This window comes from Phyllobates terribilis, unplaced genomic scaffold (assembly GCF_046119375.1).
Source record: "Phyllobates terribilis strain yellow unplaced genomic scaffold, ASM4611937v1 Scaffold_4550__1_contigs__length_59562, whole genome shotgun sequence".
NCBI classification, from domain to species: Eukaryota; Metazoa; Chordata; class Amphibia; order Anura; family Dendrobatidae; genus Phyllobates; species Phyllobates terribilis.
The window spans coordinates 23,059-38,148 of NW_027367301.1; the positions used below are offsets into that span (position 1 = coordinate 23,059).

At 43.5% G+C, this 15,090-nt stretch overlaps 7 non-coding genes and 1 pseudogene across 7 annotated transcripts; all 8 read right to left on the reverse strand.

The window, feature by feature from the left end:
* Positions 1–107: 107 nt before the first annotated feature.
* On the reverse strand, positions 108–298 carry LOC141249429 (U2 spliceosomal RNA). Its single transcript, XR_012312200.1, has one exon. It is a non-coding gene; the product is annotated as a U2 spliceosomal RNA (small nuclear RNA).
* A 1,115-nt stretch (positions 299–1,413) lies between these two features.
* LOC141249456 (U2 spliceosomal RNA) lies at positions 1,414–1,584 on the reverse strand (annotated as a pseudogene).
* Positions 1,585–7,790: 6,206 nt separating this feature from the next.
* Positions 7,791–7,981, reverse strand: LOC141249430 (U2 spliceosomal RNA). The gene has a single exon (XR_012312201.1). It is a non-coding gene; the product is annotated as a U2 spliceosomal RNA (small nuclear RNA).
* A 1,115-nt stretch (positions 7,982–9,096) lies between these two features.
* LOC141249431 (U2 spliceosomal RNA) lies at positions 9,097–9,287 on the reverse strand. The gene has a single exon (XR_012312202.1). It is a non-coding gene; the product is annotated as a U2 spliceosomal RNA (small nuclear RNA).
* A 1,115-nt stretch (positions 9,288–10,402) lies between these two features.
* LOC141249432 (U2 spliceosomal RNA) lies at positions 10,403–10,593 on the reverse strand. Its single transcript, XR_012312203.1, has one exon. It is a non-coding gene; the product is annotated as a U2 spliceosomal RNA (small nuclear RNA).
* Positions 10,594–11,708: 1,115 nt separating this feature from the next.
* Positions 11,709–11,899, reverse strand: LOC141249433 (U2 spliceosomal RNA). Its single transcript, XR_012312204.1, has one exon. It is a non-coding gene; the product is annotated as a U2 spliceosomal RNA (small nuclear RNA).
* Positions 11,900–13,014: 1,115 nt separating this feature from the next.
* Positions 13,015–13,205, reverse strand: LOC141249434 (U2 spliceosomal RNA). Its single transcript, XR_012312205.1, has one exon. It is a non-coding gene; the product is annotated as a U2 spliceosomal RNA (small nuclear RNA).
* Positions 13,206–14,320: 1,115 nt separating this feature from the next.
* On the reverse strand, positions 14,321–14,511 carry LOC141249435 (U2 spliceosomal RNA). The gene has a single exon (XR_012312206.1). It is a non-coding gene; the product is annotated as a U2 spliceosomal RNA (small nuclear RNA).
* Positions 14,512–15,090: the final 579 nt, after the last annotated feature.

The window sequence follows — 15,090 nt, forward strand, 5'->3', positions numbered from 1 at the left end:
GAGAAGAAAAGCAGAGCCAAAGAGTCCATCCCAAAATCCGACAAACAAGCAAAATGAACAAAAAACATTGAATTCAATTCTTTCTGATTTTAGAAACTGCATTAAAGAAGGGGTGCACCGGTCCTGGAGATACTGCAATACCAGGTCAATGCGTGGAGTGGACAGAGCAAGCTCTTTTTCCATCTCCCTGTTCTAAAAATCCATTTAATATATGGTCCCCAGATAGGGGACGTATCAGATATTAAACTGATAAGAACAGATACTACACTTGATCTTAGCCAAAAGGCCGAGAAGCGATAACCAGAATTGGTTTCAAACTACGGAGCCACCCAAGGATCCTAAAAAGTCCATTTGTGGAGATGAGCTCCTGGACTCCCGTTAAGAAGACATGTTGTCAACCTCTAGATCCCTTACATGCCTGCACTTTTCGGCTTGCTGCTGCTGCAATCCACGCGTTTTAGATCTGCATAACTCCACCTCTTTAAACACAGCACCTTCACCCCCTGCTGTTCCCACCCGCCTCAACACCGTTGGAAGGGAGGAGAACCAATTAAGGCGGGGGGTGGGGTGGAACGAGCAGCTGTCTACCCTTAGCAGGAGGGCTCCTGATTACATACCTCTCCTGCTGCTGCTGCTGCTGGCTGTCCAGCAGCAGACTGAAGGTGGCTGCTGCTGTGCACAGTTATATAAAGGCTCAGAGCCTATTATGACACGCGCAGCCAGCGTTCCATTGCCACATTCCATCTACTGCAGGCAGGATACCTGGCTGGCTGAATGTCGCTGAGAAGCTCACAGAGACCGCCATAAGCAACAGTTTAACAGAATGCCACAGACTAATCAACCAAACTTTTTGGGTTGGGTTCTCTTTTATAGTCTGCAGGCATTAAATGAAAGAAGTCAGTGTTCCAGCAGAAGGAGACAACGTTTCAGAAAAGGCATTGTAGCAAACCAAAAAAGAAATTTTAAGCGCAGCAGTGTAACCAGCGCACATACCTGTTAGCTCGGGTGAGTTTAAAAGGCTGCTGTTGATAACAAGGGCATTTGCTAAATAGATGGTGTGTGTGCAACAATATACTGAAAGGTCAATTATATTGTGCAGCTTATCTCACCACCTGTAGTTATTTAGGTGAAAGCTCCAAAATGCTTGCCTAATATGTCTGTTTATCCAAAAGGAAGTAGAAAGGGAGAGCTAGAAAGATAGCATTGCATCACATTACATGGCAATGCAATGCACAGTTGCTGAAGTTGAACCAAAATGAGCTTGTAATCTGGCTTCTGCAACTTTGAACATGAAAAATCCAATGAGGAGAAGAAAAGCAGAGCCAAAGAGTCCATCCCAAAATCCGACAAACAAGCAAAATGAACAAAAAACATTGAATTCAATTCTTTCTGATTTTAGAAACTGCATTAAAGAAGGGGTGCACCGGTCCTGGAGATACTGCAATACCAGGTCAATGCGTGGAGTGGACAGAGCAAGCTCTTTTTCCATCTCCCTGTTCTAAAAATCCATTTAATATATGGTCCCCAGATAGGGGACGTATCAGATATTAAACTGATAAGAACAGATTTTTTTTTTTTTTTTTTTTTTTTTTTTTTTTTTTTTTTTCCATCAGTCTAGTTACCCAGTTAACCGGCTATTCATTTCACTTTACGTGACTCATTAAACCTGTGGGTTAACTATCATCATATGGAAAAAAAAAACCTCTTTTAAAAAGAAATATAAACCAATTAACACTTACAATATGTATTCCATCTTGAAAAACCCCACAATTCTTCGGCTTTTCCCTCGCCCAAACTTTTCTTATCAAACAAGTAAACTATAAAAAGTCTAGACAGCAATAATTTAACTGTTTGATTAGCTGATACATTGCATTTCCTAAAAACAAGTAAGTTCCTTACATCCCAGATTGTTTCCTTTAGAACAGCGAAAAATATCCAGGTTAAACGACTATTCTTTTGTCTTAAAAAATCTTGTCCAATTATAATTAATTCATAATTGAAAAAATTAAAACCCATCAAAAAACACATCATGTCATTTAGAATAGCCAAAACCTCCTGTATGAACCCACAGTCCCAAAAAAGGTGTACTTGATCCTCTATCCCACCACATCCTTCCCTAGGACAAATCTCACTGACATTTATTCCTCTTCTTCTCAGAAGTGCTCTAGTTGGTAGAACTTCATGCAATGTTAACCAAATCACGTCAAGTTGCCTACCAGAAACCCCAACCGTTTTAAACAGTTTCCAGATTAAAGCAGACTGTGTCATATTCAAGAACGGAACCTGACATTGAGTTTCCTTCCCTCTAAAACTCTTTAAAATCTTCTCCTTATCAGGAGTCCCTAAGGATCCCAACCCCTGAGCTTCATAAAATTTCCTTATCGTCACATAATAAAATGGAATTATTTGAGACTTAGGCCTATTCAGACCTATCTTACACCAGCCCCATTTGGCCACCATCCAACCTGCTAAAAACTCCATCATCTCCGCTGTTCTCCCCCCCTTAGAAAGAGTCTTAAACACCAACAAAAGAGAATGCAAATTCAAGAAAAAATCCAAATTTGGGAAATCAAACCCCCCCATTTCTTGTCTACTCATGACTATTGATCTTCTAATCTTCTCCATTTTGGAAGACCAAAAAAACACAAAAAGTCTCCTTGTCATTCTTTTCAACCATAACTTCCCAGGCGGAAAAATAACACTTGTGTACAATAGTAGTGGCAAAATGACGGCCTTAATAACCAGAACTTTACCTTTCAGGGAAAGGCCACGCATTTTCCAAAAAGACAATTTCTTCTCAATCTTCTCTTCAACCACTTTAAAACTTTGCTTCCCCCTCAAATCTCTTTCAAAAGTTACCCCCAATACATTAAATTCATTTTTATGATCCACACCCTCTACTGTGACCATACTTTCCCTTCCAAAGTTGCATAACTGACACTTCCCCCAATTTACCCTCATTCCAGCTAAGGCACAAAAAATTTTCAAATGCAAATTGGCCCTATTTAAATCAGCCTGGGAACTACAGACTAAAACTACATCATCCATATACCCCAGCGATTTTACTTTACCTCCCCCACTGCCCGGAATAAAACAACCGTCAATACATTTATCTTTCTGAATATTTAACAACAAGGGTTCCATTATACACACAAACAAAACTGGAGACATTGGGCATCCCTGTCTAACCCCGGACCTAATCTTAAAGGACCGCCCCACATTACCATTAACTATCACCTGACTACTCACTTCTGCATATAAACTCTCTATTACCTTTAGAAGCTTAACTGGCAAACCAAGTTTAGCTAAAACAGAAAAAAGAAACCTATGCGACACTTTATCAAATGCTTTTTCCAGGTCAATAGATTCTAACAAAAGACTAAAATTATTATTATTAGCATAAAAGATCATATCCCTTAATAAAATTAAATTGTCAGATATTCTTCTACCTGGTACAGCACAACTCTGATGTGACCCGACCATATACTGTACAACTTGACTTAATCTATTTGCAACAATCTTACTAAAAATCTTATAGTCACAGTTTAACAAAGTAATAGGACGCCAATTTTTAATGTCCCGCTTATCCCCTTTCTTATGAATTAAAATAACCACCCCCTCTTTCATTGAAGCAGACAAACCAGACACAAAAACATACTGCATAACTTTACAAAATTGCTCCCCTACTACCGCCCAATATGCAGAATAAAATTCCACCGGGAACCCATCCTTCCCTGGGGTTTTCCCTTTGGCCATACTTTCCATCACTTGCCTAACTTCTTCTTCTTTCACCTCTGACTCCAGAAATTCATGCTCAGAAACCGGGACATTATTTTCAAGCACTTTACAATATTCCTTGATTTCTTCATCAGTAGCAGCATTATCTTTACTAAACAAAGCCTCATAAAATCCAGTTATTCCCTTTACCATATCTTCCCCATGCAACTCCCCTTCAGATGACAAAATTGAAGTAAAAACCCCTTTATTATTAAAACTCTTCTTGAAAAAATATCTTGAACACTGCTCATTTTCTTCTAAGTGCCTCACCTTGGACTGAAACACAATTTTCTTCCCCCTTTCCATCATCCCTTTCTTTATCCCTTCCTTAACCCTTTTCAACTCCTCCTCTACCCCAATACCCAAGTTTCTGAATTTATTTAAAGTGTCAAGCCTCCTCACCAAAGCCGCCTCCTCTTCTTTCTTCTTTCTAGCTCTTTCGTATCCCACTCTCTTGAAATAAGTAGCAAATTTCCCTTTAGCCCAATCCCACCATGACAAAATATTACTAAAATCTTTCTGCTTGACAAGACAATGATTAAAAAGACTCTTAAAACCCTCACCCACCTCTTCTTCTTGTAATAAGTCAGTGTTAAGCTTCCACAGACCTCTGCCAAAAGAAAACGAATCCATTATACTAAACTCCGCCCTCACCATCTTGTGATCAGAAAAGGTATTTGCCATATGACTACACTTAGTAATCTTCAACCCTTCAGATGCCAAAATAAAATCTATTCTAGATTTACACACCCCACTCTCTGCTATATATGTATGTTTTCCATCAACCTTAACCAAAGTACCTGCATCCTGATACCTAAGATCCTGTATTGCATCATTTAAAAACTTAGAGGAAATATCCAGCCGGACCTCCGAGGAACTCTCCCTATCTGACACAGATCTTATACAATTAAAATCCCCCGCAATCACTGTAAAAACCCGACCTGGCATAAAAAATTTCAAAGTTTCAAAAAAGGATACCCGTGCCTGTTTCTCAGCTGGAGCATATATATTAAAAATCCTTCCCCTCTCCCCCAAAAAATCAACCTCCAGAATAATAAAACGACCCGGTACAATAATCCTGAAATCCTGAACATCAATATTACTATTTCTAAGCAAAAAACCCACCCCCTCATTCCTAGTACTTGAACTTGGGGACCAAAAGGACTTACCGTGTTTCCATTCATCCTCCCTAGGGGATCCTTTTAAAGCACACTCTTGTAAACATATTATATCAGCATTTGTTCTACTTAAAAAATCAAAAATGTCTGCCCTTCTATTTTCTGCCCCTATACTTCTAACATTCAATGATGCTACCATCAAGCTCATAATGAAAAAAGAGATAACAAATCTCCATCTCTTATCCATCAGAATCATGTTTTCTTAACAAAACGACTTGTATCCTGAAATTTTTCGACAACCTGAGCTTCTAAATACATATTGACAGGCGAGCCAGGGGACCCTGTGTCCCCCCTGCTCCCTGAAGAAAGGATATTCTCTGTAGATAAAACACAAAAAGGGTTAGGGTGTTCAAACCTAGGTCTCTTGGAGACAGCGACCTCAGGCCCCTCCTCCAAACTCAACTCTAAAGAGGAACTCTGTCTCTGCCCGGGAGTCAGATCATCATCCGACTCACCAGGCTCAAACCCAGGTGCACTAATCGGACTCAAAACACTGCCCTCCAGCTCACCCACCACATTACTCATGTCACCCAACAAAACCTCCATCCCAGAATCCACTTCTGCCGAATGACTAATTCCCCCAATTACGGCCCCACCCGGAGTCTCCTGCAGGGAGTCTTCAAACTCATCTTCCAGAGTAGTATCCATGTGGTCTGACTCACTCTCCCCACTGTCGGAAGGGAGCCCCACTGCTGCGGCATCCACTCCCCCAGTTTGTACAAGTTGCTGGGTAATTCCTACTTCACCTGACTCAGCTGATGAACTCCCAACACCTGTTTTCCTCTGGCGCAGTTTCACCTCAGACTCCTCCACATTCAACTCCCTCCCCCTCCCACCACCATTTTGTACCACATGTGCATAAGAAAACAGACTCTTCCCATCCTTAACAGGACAATTCCTAGCAAAATGTCCCGACAGACCACACAAGTCACAAACCCTAACATGTGGACATGAGCCTGGCTTATGACCAGGGATTCCACAGTTCCTGCAAACCACACCCCTGTCACATTTATGCCATGTGTGCCCATATTGACCACAGTGACGACAAAACTCCATCTGTCCTTCAAAAAAGCAAAAACCTCTTTCTCCACCGATGGAAAAGGACGCTGGGGGGCACTTGTATCCACACAGGCTACCTTCTTCCTTCTTGAAAATCACAAAATAACGTCTCTTCCCGTTGGGCATTCCCCAAAAGTTTTTCATCTTCTCTCCCCCTTCAATATGTTCACAAAAGCGACTCAAATAAGCAGAAATTAAAGCGTCATTCACTCTAGGATTATACATGTGAACAATCAATTTCTTTTTAACTTGTTTAAACAAAGTCTCAACCTTTATCTTATCCAAAATAGGGTTATCACTATCTTCAATCTTCTTAACCGCATTCATACAGTCCAGTTCATTAAACAAGGTGAGGTCATATATACCTTGGCTTGGAAAATCCTGTAGGCAATCCACATCTTCCACTTTAAGATTCAGAATCCCGAAGATAACCTCCTCCACGATATTCTTCGTCCTTATTTCTGTCTTGAAACCAGGCAAAACCTGAAATCTGATTGTATCCTTGGCTCCTTGACCCGACATCTTTATCGAATCTTTGCGCCACGGAAAACGCCAACTCGTTTACCCAGGGTCCCCACAAGGAGGACCCCCGGAAAGCCCACCAACAAAGACCCAGCCGAGTTCCCCCAACCAGATCTTTGCCAAAAGGCCGAGAAGCGATAACCAGAATTGGTTTCAAACTACGGAGCCACCCAAGGATCCTAAAAAGTCCATTTGTGGAGATGAGCTCCTGGACTCCCGTTAAGAAGACATGTTGTCAACCTCTAGATCCCTTACATGCCTGCACTTTTCGGCTTGCTGCTGCTGCAATCCACGCGTTTTAGATCTGCATAACTCCACCTCTTTAAACACAGCACCTTCACCCCCTGCTGTTCCCACCCGCCTCAACACCGTTGGAAGGGAGGAGAACCAATTAAGGCGGGGGGTGGGGTGGAACGAGCAGCTGTCTACCCTTAGCAGGAGGGCTCCTGATTACATACCTCTCCTGCTGCTGCTGCTGCTGGCTGTCCAGCAGCAGACTGAAGGTGGCTGCTGCTGTGCACAGTTATATAAAGGCTCAGAGCCTATTATGACACGCGCAGCCAGCGTTCCATTGCCACATTCCATCTACTGCAGGCAGGATACCTGGCTGGCTGAATGTCGCTGAGAAGCTCACAGAGACCGCCATAAGCAACAGTTTAACAGAATGCCACAGACTAATCAACCAAACTTTTTGGGTTGGGTTCTCTTTTATAGTCTGCAGGCATTAAATGAAAGAAGTCAGTGTTCCAGCAGAAGGAGACAACGTTTCAGAAAAGGCATTGTAGCAAACCAAAAAAGAAATTTTAAGCGCAGCAGTGTAACCAGCGCACATACCTGTTAGCTCGGGTGAGTTTAAAAGGCTGCTGTTGATAACAAGGGCATTTGCTAAATAGATGGTGTGTGTGCAACAATATACTGAAAGGTCAATTATATTGTGCAGCTTATCTCACCACCTGTAGTTATTTAGGTGAAAGCTCCAAAATGCTTGCCTAATATGTCTGTTTATCCAAAAGGAAGTAGAAAGGGAGAGCTAGAAAGATAGCATTGCATCACATTACATGGCAATGCAATGCACAGTTGCTGAAGTTGAACCAAAATGAGCTTGTAATCTGGCTTCTGCAACTTTGAACATGAAAAATCCAATGAGGAGAAGAAAAGCAGAGCCAAAGAGTCCATCCCAAAATCCGACAAACAAGCAAAATGAACAAAAAACATTGAATTCAATTCTTTCTGATTTTAGAAACTGCATTAAAGAAGGGGTGCACCGGTCCTGGAGATACTGCAATACCAGGTCAATGCGTGGAGTGGACAGAGCAAGCTCTTTTTCCATCTCCCTGTTCTAAAAATCCATTTAATATATGGTCCCCAGATAGGGGACGTATCAGATATTAAACTGATAAGAACAGATACTACACTTGATCTTAGCCAAAAGGCCGAGAAGCGATAACCAGAATTGGTTTCAAACTACGGAGCCACCCAAGGATCCTAAAAAGTCCATTTGTGGAGATGAGCTCCTGGACTCCCGTTAAGAAGACATGTTGTCAACCTCTAGATCCCTTACATGCCTGCACTTTTCGGCTTGCTGCTGCTGCAATCCACGCGTTTTAGATCTGCATAACTCCACCTCTTTAAACACAGCACCTTCACCCCCTGCTGTTCCCACCCGCCTCAACACCGTTGGAAGGGAGGAGAACCAATTAAGGCGGGGGGTGGGGTGGAACGAGCAGCTGTCTACCCTTAGCAGGAGGGCTCCTGATTACATACCTCTCCTGCTGCTGCTGCTGCTGGCTGTCCAGCAGCAGACTGAAGGTGGCTGCTGCTGTGCACAGTTATATAAAGGCTCAGAGCCTATTATGACACGCGCAGCCAGCGTTCCATTGCCACATTCCATCTACTGCAGGCAGGATACCTGGCTGGCTGAATGTCGCTGAGAAGCTCACAGAGACCGCCATAAGCAACAGTTTAACAGAATGCCACAGACTAATCAACCAAACTTTTTGGGTTGGGTTCTCTTTTATAGTCTGCAGGCATTAAATGAAAGAAGTCAGTGTTCCAGCAGAAGGAGACAACGTTTCAGAAAAGGCATTGTAGCAAACCAAAAAAGAAATTTTAAGCGCAGCAGTGTAACCAGCGCACATACCTGTTAGCTCGGGTGAGTTTAAAAGGCTGCTGTTGATAACAAGGGCATTTGCTAAATAGATGGTGTGTGTGCAACAATATACTGAAAGGTCAATTATATTGTGCAGCTTATCTCACCACCTGTAGTTATTTAGGTGAAAGCTCCAAAATGCTTGCCTAATATGTCTGTTTATCCAAAAGGAAGTAGAAAGGGAGAGCTAGAAAGATAGCATTGCATCACATTACATGGCAATGCAATGCACAGTTGCTGAAGTTGAACCAAAATGAGCTTGTAATCTGGCTTCTGCAACTTTGAACATGAAAAATCCAATGAGGAGAAGAAAAGCAGAGCCAAAGAGTCCATCCCAAAATCCGACAAACAAGCAAAATGAACAAAAAACATTGAATTCAATTCTTTCTGATTTTAGAAACTGCATTAAAGAAGGGGTGCACCGGTCCTGGAGATACTGCAATACCAGGTCAATGCGTGGAGTGGACAGAGCAAGCTCTTTTTCCATCTCCCTGTTCTAAAAATCCATTTAATATATGGTCCCCAGATAGGGGACGTATCAGATATTAAACTGATAAGAACAGATACTACACTTGATCTTAGCCAAAAGGCCGAGAAGCGATAACCAGAATTGGTTTCAAACTACGGAGCCACCCAAGGATCCTAAAAAGTCCATTTGTGGAGATGAGCTCCTGGACTCCCGTTAAGAAGACATGTTGTCAACCTCTAGATCCCTTACATGCCTGCACTTTTCGGCTTGCTGCTGCTGCAATCCACGCGTTTTAGATCTGCATAACTCCACCTCTTTAAACACAGCACCTTCACCCCCTGCTGTTCCCACCCGCCTCAACACCGTTGGAAGGGAGGAGAACCAATTAAGGCGGGGGGTGGGGTGGAACGAGCAGCTGTCTACCCTTAGCAGGAGGGCTCCTGATTACATACCTCTCCTGCTGCTGCTGCTGCTGGCTGTCCAGCAGCAGACTGAAGGTGGCTGCTGCTGTGCACAGTTATATAAAGGCTCAGAGCCTATTATGACACGCGCAGCCAGCGTTCCATTGCCACATTCCATCTACTGCAGGCAGGATACCTGGCTGGCTGAATGTCGCTGAGAAGCTCACAGAGACCGCCATAAGCAACAGTTTAACAGAATGCCACAGACTAATCAACCAAACTTTTTGGGTTGGGTTCTCTTTTATAGTCTGCAGGCATTAAATGAAAGAAGTCAGTGTTCCAGCAGAAGGAGACAACGTTTCAGAAAAGGCATTGTAGCAAACCAAAAAAGAAATTTTAAGCGCAGCAGTGTAACCAGCGCACATACCTGTTAGCTCGGGTGAGTTTAAAAGGCTGCTGTTGATAACAAGGGCATTTGCTAAATAGATGGTGTGTGTGCAACAATATACTGAAAGGTCAATTATATTGTGCAGCTTATCTCACCACCTGTAGTTATTTAGGTGAAAGCTCCAAAATGCTTGCCTAATATGTCTGTTTATCCAAAAGGAAGTAGAAAGGGAGAGCTAGAAAGATAGCATTGCATCACATTACATGGCAATGCAATGCACAGTTGCTGAAGTTGAACCAAAATGAGCTTGTAATCTGGCTTCTGCAACTTTGAACATGAAAAATCCAATGAGGAGAAGAAAAGCAGAGCCAAAGAGTCCATCCCAAAATCCGACAAACAAGCAAAATGAACAAAAAACATTGAATTCAATTCTTTCTGATTTTAGAAACTGCATTAAAGAAGGGGTGCACCGGTCCTGGAGATACTGCAATACCAGGTCAATGCGTGGAGTGGACAGAGCAAGCTCTTTTTCCATCTCCCTGTTCTAAAAATCCATTTAATATATGGTCCCCAGATAGGGGACGTATCAGATATTAAACTGATAAGAACAGATACTACACTTGATCTTAGCCAAAAGGCCGAGAAGCGATAACCAGAATTGGTTTCAAACTACGGAGCCACCCAAGGATCCTAAAAAGTCCATTTGTGGAGATGAGCTCCTGGACTCCCGTTAAGAAGACATGTTGTCAACCTCTAGATCCCTTACATGCCTGCACTTTTCGGCTTGCTGCTGCTGCAATCCACGCGTTTTAGATCTGCATAACTCCACCTCTTTAAACACAGCACCTTCACCCCCTGCTGTTCCCACCCGCCTCAACACCGTTGGAAGGGAGGAGAACCAATTAAGGCGGGGGGTGGGGTGGAACGAGCAGCTGTCTACCCTTAGCAGGAGGGCTCCTGATTACATACCTCTCCTGCTGCTGCTGCTGCTGGCTGTCCAGCAGCAGACTGAAGGTGGCTGCTGCTGTGCACAGTTATATAAAGGCTCAGAGCCTATTATGACACGCGCAGCCAGCGTTCCATTGCCACATTCCATCTACTGCAGGCAGGATACCTGGCTGGCTGAATGTCGCTGAGAAGCTCACAGAGACCGCCATAAGCAACAGTTTAACAGAATGCCACAGACTAATCAACCAAACTTTTTGGGTTGGGTTCTCTTTTATAGTCTGCAGGCATTAAATGAAAGAAGTCAGTGTTCCAGCAGAAGGAGACAACGTTTCAGAAAAGGCATTGTAGCAAACCAAAAAAGAAATTTTAAGCGCAGCAGTGTAACCAGCGCACATACCTGTTAGCTCGGGTGAGTTTAAAAGGCTGCTGTTGATAACAAGGGCATTTGCTAAATAGATGGTGTGTGTGCAACAATATACTGAAAGGTCAATTATATTGTGCAGCTTATCTCACCACCTGTAGTTATTTAGGTGAAAGCTCCAAAATGCTTGCCTAATATGTCTGTTTATCCAAAAGGAAGTAGAAAGGGAGAGCTAGAAAGATAGCATTGCATCACATTACATGGCAATGCAATGCACAGTTGCTGAAGTTGAACCAAAATGAGCTTGTAATCTGGCTTCTGCAACTTTGAACATGAAAAATCCAATGAGGAGAAGAAAAGCAGAGCCAAAGAGTCCATCCCAAAATCCGACAAACAAGCAAAATGAACAAAAAACATTGAATTCAATTCTTTCTGATTTTAGAAACTGCATTAAAGAAGGGGTGCACCGGTCCTGGAGATACTGCAATACCAGGTCAATGCGTGGAGTGGACAGAGCAAGCTCTTTTTCCATCTCCCTGTTCTAAAAATCCATTTAATATATGGTCCCCAGATAGGGGACGTATCAGATATTAAACTGATAAGAACAGATACTACACTTGATCTTAGCCAAAAGGCCGAGAAGCGATAACCAGAATTGGTTTCAAACTACGGAGCCACCCAAGGATCCTAAAAAGTCCATTTGTGGAGATGAGCTCCTGGACTCCCGTTAAGAAGACATGTTGTCAACCTCTAGATCCCTTACATGCCTGCACTTTTCGGCTTGCTGCTGCTGCAATCCACGCGTTTTAGATCTGCATAACTCCACCTCTTTAAACACAGCACCTTCACCCCCTGCTGTTCCCACCCGCCTCAACACCGTTGGAAGGGAGGAGAACCAATTAAGGCGGGGGGTGGGGTGGAACGAGCAGCTGTCTACCCTTAGCAGGAGGGCTCCTGATTACATACCTCTCCTGCTGCTGCTGCTGCTGGCTGTCCAGCAGCAGACTGAAGGTGGCTGCTGCTGTGCACAGTTATATAAAGGCTCAGAGCCTATTATGACACGCGCAGCCAGCGTTCCATTGCCACATTCCATCTACTGCAGGCAGGATACCTGGCTGGCTGAATGTCGCTGAGAAGCTCACAGAGACCGCCATAAGCAACAGTTTAACAGAATGCCACAGACTAATCAACCAAACTTTTTGGGTTGGGTTCTCTTTTATAGTCTGCAGGCATTAAATGAAAGAAGTCAGTGTTCCAGCAGAAGGAGACAACGTTTCAGAAAAGGCATTGTAGCAAACCAAAAAAGAAATTTTAAGCGCAGCAGTGTAACCAGCGCACATACCTGTTAGCTCGGGTGAGTTTAAAAGGCTGCTGTTGATAACAAGGGCATTTGCTAAATAGATGGTGTGTGTGCAACAATATACTGAAAGGTCAATTATATTGTGCAGCTTATCTCACCACCTGTAGTTATTTAGGTGAAAGCTCCAAAATGCTTGCCTAATATGTCTGTTTATCCAAAAGGAAGTAGAAAGGGAGAGCTAGAAAGATAGCATTGCATCACATTACATGGCAATGCAATGCACAGTTGCTGAAGTTGAACCAAAATGAGCTTGTAATCTGGCTTCTGCAACTTTGAACATGAAAAATCCAATGAGGAGAAGAAAAGCAGAGCCAAAGAGTCCATCCCAAAATCCGACAAACAAGCAAAATGAACAAAAAACATTGAATTCAATTCTTTCTGATTTTAGAAACTGCATTAAAGAAGGGGTGCACCGGTCCTGGAGATACTGCAATACCAGGTCAATGCGTGGAGTGGACAGAGCAAGCTCTTTTTCCATCTCCCTGTTCTAAAAATCCATTTAATATATGGTCCCCAGATAGGGGACGTATCAGATATTAAACTGATAAGAACAGATACTACACTTGATCTTAGCCAAAAGGCCGAGAAGCGATAACCAGAATTGGTTTCAAACTACGGAGCCACCCAAGGATCCTAAAAAGTCCATTTGTGGAGATGAGCTCCTGGACTCCCGTTAAGAAGACATGTTGTCAACCTCTAGATCCCTTACATGCCTGCACTTTTCGGCTTGCTGCTGCTGCAATCCACGCGTTTTAGATCTGCATAACTCCACCTCTTTAAACACAGCACCTTCACCCCCTGCTGTTCCCACCCGCCTCAACACCGTTGGAAGGGAGGAGAACCAATTAAGGCGGGGGGTGGGGTGGAACGAGCAGCTGTCTACCCTTAGCAGGAGGGCTCCTGATTACATACCTCTCCTGCTGCTGCTGCTGCTGGCTGTCCAGCAGCAGACTGAAGGTGGCTGCTGCTGTGCACAGTTATATAAAGGCTCAGAGCCTATTATGACACGCGCAGCCAGCGTTCCATTGCCACATTCCATCTACTGCAGGCAGGATACCTGGCTGGCTGAATGTCGCTGAGAAGCTCACAGAGACCGCCATAAGCAACAGTTTAACAGAATGCCACAGACTAATCAACCAAACTTTTTGGGTTGGGTTCTCTTTTATAGTCTGCAGGCATTAAATGAAAGAAGTCAGTGTTCCAGCAGAAGGAGACAACGTTTCAGAAAAGGCATTGTAGCAAACCAAAAAAGAAATTTTAAGCGCAGCAGTGTAACCAGCGCACATACCTGTTAGCTCGGGTGAGTTTAAAAGGCTGCTGTTGATAACAAGGGCATTTGCTAAATAGATGGTGTGTGTGCAACAATATACTGAAAGGTCAATTATATTGTGCAGCTTATCTCACCACCTGTAGTTATTTAGGTGAAAGCTCCAAAATGCTTGCCTAATATGTCTGTTTATCCAAAAGGAAGTAGAAAGGGAGAGCTAGAAAGATAGCATTGCATCACATTACATGGCAATGCAATGCACAGTTGCTGAAGTTGAACCAAAATGAGCTTGTAATCTGGCTTCTGCAACTTTGAACATGAAAAATCCAATGAGGAGAAGAAAAGCAGAGCCAAAGAGTCCATCCCAAAATCCGACAAACAAGCAAAATGAACAAAAAACATTGAATTCAATTCTTTCTGATTTTAGAAACTGCATTAAAGAAGGGGTGCACCGGTCCTGGAGATACTGCAATACCAGGTCAATGCGTGGAGTGGACAGAGCAAGCTCTTTTTCCATCTCCCTGTTCTAAAAATCCATTTAATATATGGTCCCCAGATAGGGGACGTATCAGATATTAAACTGATAAGAACAGATACTACACTTGATCTTAGCCAAAAGGCCGAGAAGCGATAACCAGAATTGGTTTCAAACTACGGAGCCACCCAAGGATCCTAAAAAGTCCATTTGTGGAGATGAGCTCCTGGACTCCCGTTAAGAAGACATGTTGTCAACCTCTAGATCCCTTACATGCCTGCACTTTTCGGCTTGCTGCTGCTGCAATCCACGCGTTTTAGATCTGCATAACTCCACCTCTTTAAACACAGCACCTTCACCCCCTGCTGTTCCCACCCGCCTCAACACCGTTGGAAGGGAGGAGAACCAATTAAGGCGGGGGGTGGGGTGGAACGAGCAGCTGTCTACCCTTAGCAGGAGGGCTCCTGATTACATACCTCTCCTGCTGCTGCTGCTGCTGGCTGTCCAGCAGCAGACTGAAGGTGGCTGCTGCTGTGCACAGTTATATAAAGGCTCAGAGCCTATTATGACACGCGCAGCCAGCGTTCCATTGCCACATTCCATCTACTGCAGGCAGGATACCTGGCTGGCTGAATGTCGCTGAGAAGCTCACAGAGACCGCCATAAGCAACAGTTTAACAGAATGCCACAGACTAATCAACCAAACTTTTTGGGTTGGGTTCTCTTTTATAGTCTG